Here is a 7,428-nt window from a genome sequence, read left to right as displayed (position 1 = left end):
AAGCGTAACCAAACAAGAATAGCCATCGGTACTGAATTTGAAAGATGGATCACTTTGAAGCAGTCATTGCGACTTTCAACTCACACAGAAGTTGCCCGTCTCCTTCTGGATATGTAAGTTTAGATGTAATTGACTCTGGCTCTATTGCTGTTACACTTATTAGATTCTTATTTTTCTCAAATTTGTAAGTGACATATGCCGTTACTATGTTGCAGATATGACAAGTCTTCCACTGAAAAAGATTTGCAGTATAATGAGCGACTTCCTCCAGTTCAGCATTCCACACCAGTGTGTTTCCGGAAGCATTCAGATGATTTGGATGAGAGCACAATACTGTCTTCCACCACGATAACAGCTACGACTGCAGACTACGACAAGACAGGGCAAGTATCAGTGACAGGGAACACATGCAATGTACTTGACTTCTGCAGTCATGAAAGATTACAGTTGTAAATACGTGTTCTTCTTTCATCTTTTCGCGGTCAGGGGGTACACACAGCATTACTCCAGTCTGCTAATAATTGGCAGATTGGCACCAGATTTTACTGGTGCCAAGGTGCCAGCTCTACGCCCAAACCTCAGCCAAGGGATGTCCATTCTACGCATGTCTTTCGAACTACAGTCGACCAAAGGGAGGACATGCAGATTACACACAGAAGGCACTCCAGCTGAGAGAACCTCTTCGTGTGAGGCAGCAATGCTAACGCTGCACCACCTTGGCTAACATTAAAGTTTTAAATACTAATTTTCCATATTTATCCTTTTAGAAACAATTCAGTCGATCATGAGCAAAGCTTATCAGGTGAAGAACCAGTCCAAGTCACTACTGTAATTACCGAACAGTCAACAGATCGCAGTCCGGATAAAGTAGTGGGACTTAGGTCTGTGGCAAGGTAGGTACCCTTATCTCTTCTACTTTGCAAGTTCATAATACTCATACCTGTCAGGCAATACCTACAAGCATTTCAAAAAATATCATTATTATTATATGCAGATGTCTTAATTGGACCAGCAATGCACCACAAGAAGACCTTTCAGGAACAGTGGACTCTTTAGTCTCCAGTCCGGAGCACTCAAACTGGTACAGCTATGCTGATGTTTTATTTACATTATCAGTTTATGTGTTTCTTGTCATGTCAGTAATAGTTCATCTCGTCTTCATCCATTCTCCTTTGTAATTATGATCATCCCTTCTACTTTGTAGTTAAGATCATGCCATTTACTCCAACATTAATTTTGTGCAGGGATGCTGAACATTCCAATGATACTGACAATGAATTTGAACTGTTTGAAGAAGGATGCGATTCTGACAGGCTCGATCTATCTGATGCTACATCAACTGTGACTAATGATTATGAAAGTGAAGCTCAATCACTGTCACAGGCTGCAGTGCTGCTGGTGTATCAGGAGAAACTTCTTCAACTTGCTCGAAAGTGTATTTCCCACCGTTGTCACAAATGCAGAGCAAAGGTTTCACTATCCAGTTCAATGTCAGGATCTTGCCTCAGACTGGAATGGGTAAGGTTTTCACATTACCTCAGTGCCCAACACTTTGAACTAATACTATTTCTGTTAGTCTCGAGTGATTTTCACAGTTCATGATAATAGTCAGAGTATAGTTATGTCACAATTTTTCAAGCTTAGGTAATTACAGATATCATGCAGTTCCTGTTGATGAGACTTGCTGCCACACAACTCATTGCATCATATGTCAAACTTAATCATAGAAGGTATTGCTGTAGTGAGGCAGCCTGAAACCACGAATACAATGACACTCATAAAGTCACCATAAACAAATTAGTAACAGACTGTTCAACATATTATGGTGGAATGTATTGGCAGCCATTAGTAGCAGGGGATGACAAACACTTGGCTGTTTTATGTCAGCCAGTGCTTATGTAAGGCAGCATGTGTACTGCAGACAATACATGTGTTGTGTTCAGTACATTAGCTGTGGCATTACCTGCAACATGTAATGTACCTGATGTTGCTGTAATGATAATTACTCCTGTGCATGCCCTACACTACAGTTACTGTAATATCAGAGTACTAAATTGAAATAAGTATCACATTTCTTTTTGTTGGATATTTGAAATATGCTAGATAACTGACAGAAAATGAATGGTATCTTATAGTTTGCTGATGATGTGCCAATATCTTTCAATTTGTTAGAAGTGCTCCGCAGGACATGATGTGTACCGATGGAACAGCCAGCCACAACTCAAAAATGGATTAAATGCTGGAGATCTGATGCTGGCTACGGCAACCTGTCTCTCCGGAAATAACTATGCCAAGGTCTCACTACTTGCAAATTGCCTTGGTTTACCAATTATGAGTCGGTCATCTTTCTTCCGTTATCAAAGACTTTACATAGTACCAGTTATTGAGGAGTACTGGCAGGACATGGTTGGCAAGATGCTTTCAGACCGTCGAAATACAACAGTGACAATCATGGGTAACACTCATTACTGTAATCTGTATGCATGACATGCACTTTTGCTCACTTCTTTCGGAACTAATGTCTTTGGTATTCTTATTCATCTAGGTGATGCTCGTATGGACAGCCCAGGGCATTCGGCCCAGTACTGCACGTATACAATCATGGATGTTGCCACCAAAGAAATTATACTTGTACAAGTCATAGACAAGCGTGAAACGGAATTAAATTCAACTGTAATGGAAAAATTTGCCTTTGAGAGGTGCATGAAAATCCTTTTGCAGCATGAAGTTCATGTGGAGGAAGTGGTTACCGATGCACACCTACAAATAGCTAAAATAATGCGTAAGCATCCTAAGATAGTGTCAGCTTTACTGTCTTGACTTGTGATGCATCTTTCACATGCGCCTGCTCTATATACCTATTGTAGTCAATGTAAACTGCATGGTGTGGAGTTTGCCAAATGTAAGAAAATTCTGTGATAGACAGTTATTTCATGTACACCTATTTAGTATTTACTTTGCATGCACAAATTAGCATGACCAATTATTAGCTCAGATTTGCATAAACTTTGTGTGGCCACTCTATCCGAATTGTTGTAGAGTGCACTACAGTGCATGACTACTTAAACTGCTTGACTGACATGGCTAGCAATCAGCATGTTTATTTTCGACTTTACTTTCTTAATCCTTTTGTACATATGCTTGTAAGTACTTATTTTGCATTACAGTCATATCTGTGGTGTTATAAACGGGTAGTTCATCAGTATTTACATAACGTATCTTGCTTTTGCCACCGTGGACTGTGGGTGGACAAGGGCTCCTCATACAAGTGCCTTAACAGGTTTACTTAACTTATGCTTTTAAGGCACATGTAACATAGAGATAGTGGCACTGCTGATGTTGACCATCACAATGATTCATGCTTCTACTCACACAGGGACTCAGTTCTCCACAATAAAGCATTCGTTTGACGTGTGGCATGGAGCCAAAAATCTAGGGAAAAGAATTACACAGGTAAAATGCTACCAAGGATGACAGTCCTAAGTGACACCCCCATTACATGTGTTTTCTACTGTCTTTCAGCCATGCTACACCTTTTTTAATTTTTTCCAGGCTGGTAAACGACGTGGATGCAGAGTTTTACGAAAGTGGTGCAAGGAAATAACGAACCATTTCTGGTATTGCTGTCAACAATCTGAGACTGTGGACCAATTTATGGTAAATTTGATCTATACATGCCCTTGCTGTGTATTGCATACCAGTCTGTATCAATAGTTTCTGCAATTTGATGACTATTGTACTTGTCCTTTCCCTCTGCAGATGAGATGGAGTGGCATTTTACATCATGTGACTGATGAGCATGAGTGGAACACACAAGATGGCCGAGAAGATGCAGTCTGTAACTGTGAGCACGAACAACTTAGCCAAGAGCGAACTATTCCATGGATTGAGCCAGACAGTCCTGCACATAAAGCGTTGGAAGAAATTGTTTATGACGACAAATTATTCAAAAACGTCCACTACTACTTGAGCTACAGGTAGAGAACATTCCTTGCCTGTGTCAAAGTATTTGAACAGAAATTGTCAGCAGCTGTGAAAGCTTGTGTGTGAATACCGTTCACTTAATATTTCAGTTGCATATGTATGTAGTTTAATAAATTTTTGTTGTATGGATGAAGCTACCTGATTACTGGTTCAAGCATTAATACTAAGAGCATTATGTCATTGTGTTGACACTGTGTGCTTCCCTTTGTGACCTTCATTAATGCATTTAGTTTCCAAATGGGATTCTGAAATGTATGTCTTTATCTATTGCTCTGTGCCATTTGTGGTAATGGCCCAGGTAGATCTGATCAAAGTCAGCTGATGACTATTACAGTAATAGTTGTATTATTGACAGAAAACATTAGGATCAGCACTGTCCAATGCCAATCGTCATAACTATCACAAAATGGGATGTACAAGTTATACATTAATAATAGTCACACATATAATCTTTTTCCATTTCAGGCACACAGCTGAACTGGAACAATTTCACCAGCACATATTAATGTATGCTTCGAAAAGGAACTCCTACACATTCCCAGTATTTCGGGCCAGAAATTACCTCGCAGCAATTGATCACAACATTCATGTTGGAAGGCCATACATGAGAAATCAGCATGGTAATGTGGTGTAAGTACTACCTATTTTATCAGTCAATTACTGTTGGACAATTAATTGTAAATAGTTAGTAGTGGTCAGTAATATGTACTGTATCAAGCAATATTCTGGTTGTGGAATACCTACTGTGTGTAACAGTTTAAAGTAGTCTGGCAATGTTTTTTTTTTCACTCTCTGATACATTTGGATATGGCAGCTTAGAGACTCATGAGAGTCTGGCTCTAGATCAAATATTGTGCCAGGCTGAACTGTCAGTGATCTAATTACTAAAGCAAAAAGAGTATTTAAACAGATAGGATAATTGCCATACACGCAGCAGTTAATTGTGTGTATAAGCCCAGTTTTGTTCAGGCCCAGTATAATGCTGCTATCATGCTCTAACGAAAAGCGGGCTATGTGATTCCAAAATGTAACCCTCATTTTGAATTTTCCTTTTTTCAGGTATTCTCGTAAGTTCAATAAGAAAAGCTCACGGTGGACCATAACTCGTTGTAAAGTTAAGAAAGATTACAGCTATTTCCGTGATCTAAAAAAGATGATATTGATTAACAGAATGACCAGCACTAGCAGTGTCGTAGCACGCTCCATATTGAAAGAAGACGACCCAAGACGCATACAGTCCACAATAGCACCATTCCCACCACCAGATACCAACCTTCTCATTGAGGAGCATGTCTCACGTCTGAAATGAATGAAAGCACTTGATGATAAGGAGCCATGATTTGTCACTGACAAGTGGTGTAAATGGGCACAAAGGTGGAATTGTCAACATGTTCCAATGAAGGAGGGTGAAGTGCAGTTGCACCATTGAAGGGAAAGTTACTTTTCTGTCTCTCTGTTTGTCACTCTTTTGTCAGTACGGCCTGTACTCTTAAAATAATCTGCTGTACAATTTGAGAATGTTCAAAGATCACTGTAAACTATCTTGGTGTAGGAATGATAATACTGTCACTTATACATGTTGGTGGATGTTTGTATTCCGGCAGGTAATATTGATGTCAGCTTGTTGGTTTTCTATGCCTACTCCACAATGAGGTCATCAGAAACATAGCATGATTCCTCTTCAGTCATGATCAAGTTGAATTATGCAGAGGTTTCAGCCAATGGTTTTCTACAAAGGTTTTCATTCATACAAACGCACAGGCATTTCCACAGTCTGAATGTGGTACCTAACAGCATGGGAGTGCCCAACAAGGTTGTTGTACACCTACTTTTTCTATGGAGTCTAAATGTCTCAGTTCTCACATAGGCAGTGTGAGTGTTCTTACCATAGGCTGATACTGGAGGTAAACATTTACCATCACACCAGCATTTTTATAGTCTCACTCTGTGGGTATCATGGATACAGTGAATTAATAAGAATGTGTCGCTAAGACATTCATGGTTTCTTTATATCTTATTTCTTGATTTTGGGTCCAAAGAAGTTGGTGGCATGCAAGTAACACTGTGACAAGTGTGATGGACCTCAATGGTTGGGAAATACTAACTCTGGTCGTAAAACCATTAAGTGTTAAAATAATGTTACATGTGCAAGTCAGAGGTTCATCGGAAGACATCAGGCACTTTAAAACATAACACATATATATTGTGTCACATCAGTGATACATTTCTGTCAGTATACCGTTTCAGATTTAGATTTTTTAGTCTTGTAAATGTGTGGAAATTGGAAATGATCTCTCCCAATGATGGCCTGCCTACTGTTATAGAAATTGTAGGAAGATACTATTGTAAATCCTGTGCTACAGGTACTTACTAACACCTAAGGTTAATAATTGTACAGGTAAGTTGGAGTTGAGTGCCACAACAGATATGGGCACACAATAAGTCTCAGGATGGAGTAGCTAGGGACAGATTTAAAAACACTGAATTATGTAAATATGTACGAGTGGCTGTATAAGTAGCCGTAGTACATATTTTCACACTTCAGTGTTTTTAAATCTATAAGCCATGGATAGATGCCTTCTCAGTGGAGATGCAGGGAGAAAGGTTGCAAGACAAAATTCCAAATTAGCTTTTGCTACAACTGGCCCCAGTACTTATTTTACTTTGAGGATGTTACAGCAGTTAACAGAAGATAATGTACAATGATGACATGATTACTGATTCAAACAGAAGAGTAAATAGTCATGGTATACATGATATATACAAGAGACTGAGTAAGTGTGTACAGGCAGTTTGTATAGTGTATAACTTCAAGAGATAGTTACATAGCTTTTGAACAGGTCAATAATTGTAAGCGGGGTACTGTAAGAAAGGAAGAAATGGGGCAACAGTTCTTCTAGGGCAAAATATCTTCTCCAGTCTCCTTTACTAGCAGACACATTTATTCTGTTATGTGTTGCTGCCTCTATGTTCAGACAGTAGGCTGCTACAAATGAATTCCGGGCTTCTTTGACTGGCTTTATTCAAAATCAGTTACCATTTTCTGTATGAGTCTATGTAGCACACCTGTACCTGTTTTGTGTGTGTCACACCCAGCTAATAAACTAACAGAATCTGAGCTGTCATTCCTCTTTGTAAATATCAGTCATTCCCAGTACAGTCATACTGATGTTGCCCGCCCAAGCATGGTGCTTATTTTTTCCTCACTCAACTTTCTCTTGTGTTGTCTGTACGCCAATAAGTAATCATAGGCATAAAGATGCACCAGATGGACTTGACTCGATTTTTGTCTCTCACAACTGCATGTAATAGACTTGCTGTTTCCAGCAGCATTAGCAGTATGTGCATCTCATTCAAGTTTCTCTGTTTTGGGTGTAACTCCTAGAACAGAAATCTCCAAAGCTGCTCTGGAGTAGCTCGCACCTTACTCATGAGTAACTCCTC

Source organism: Protopterus annectens, chromosome 1.part1, assembly GCF_019279795.1.
Source record: "Protopterus annectens isolate FY-2018-M chromosome 1.part1, PAN1.0, whole genome shotgun sequence".
Taxonomy (NCBI): domain Eukaryota; kingdom Metazoa; phylum Chordata; order Ceratodontiformes; family Protopteridae; genus Protopterus; species Protopterus annectens.
The sequence above is the reverse complement of the archived record's forward strand: the minus strand, read 5'-3'. Positions refer to the sequence as shown.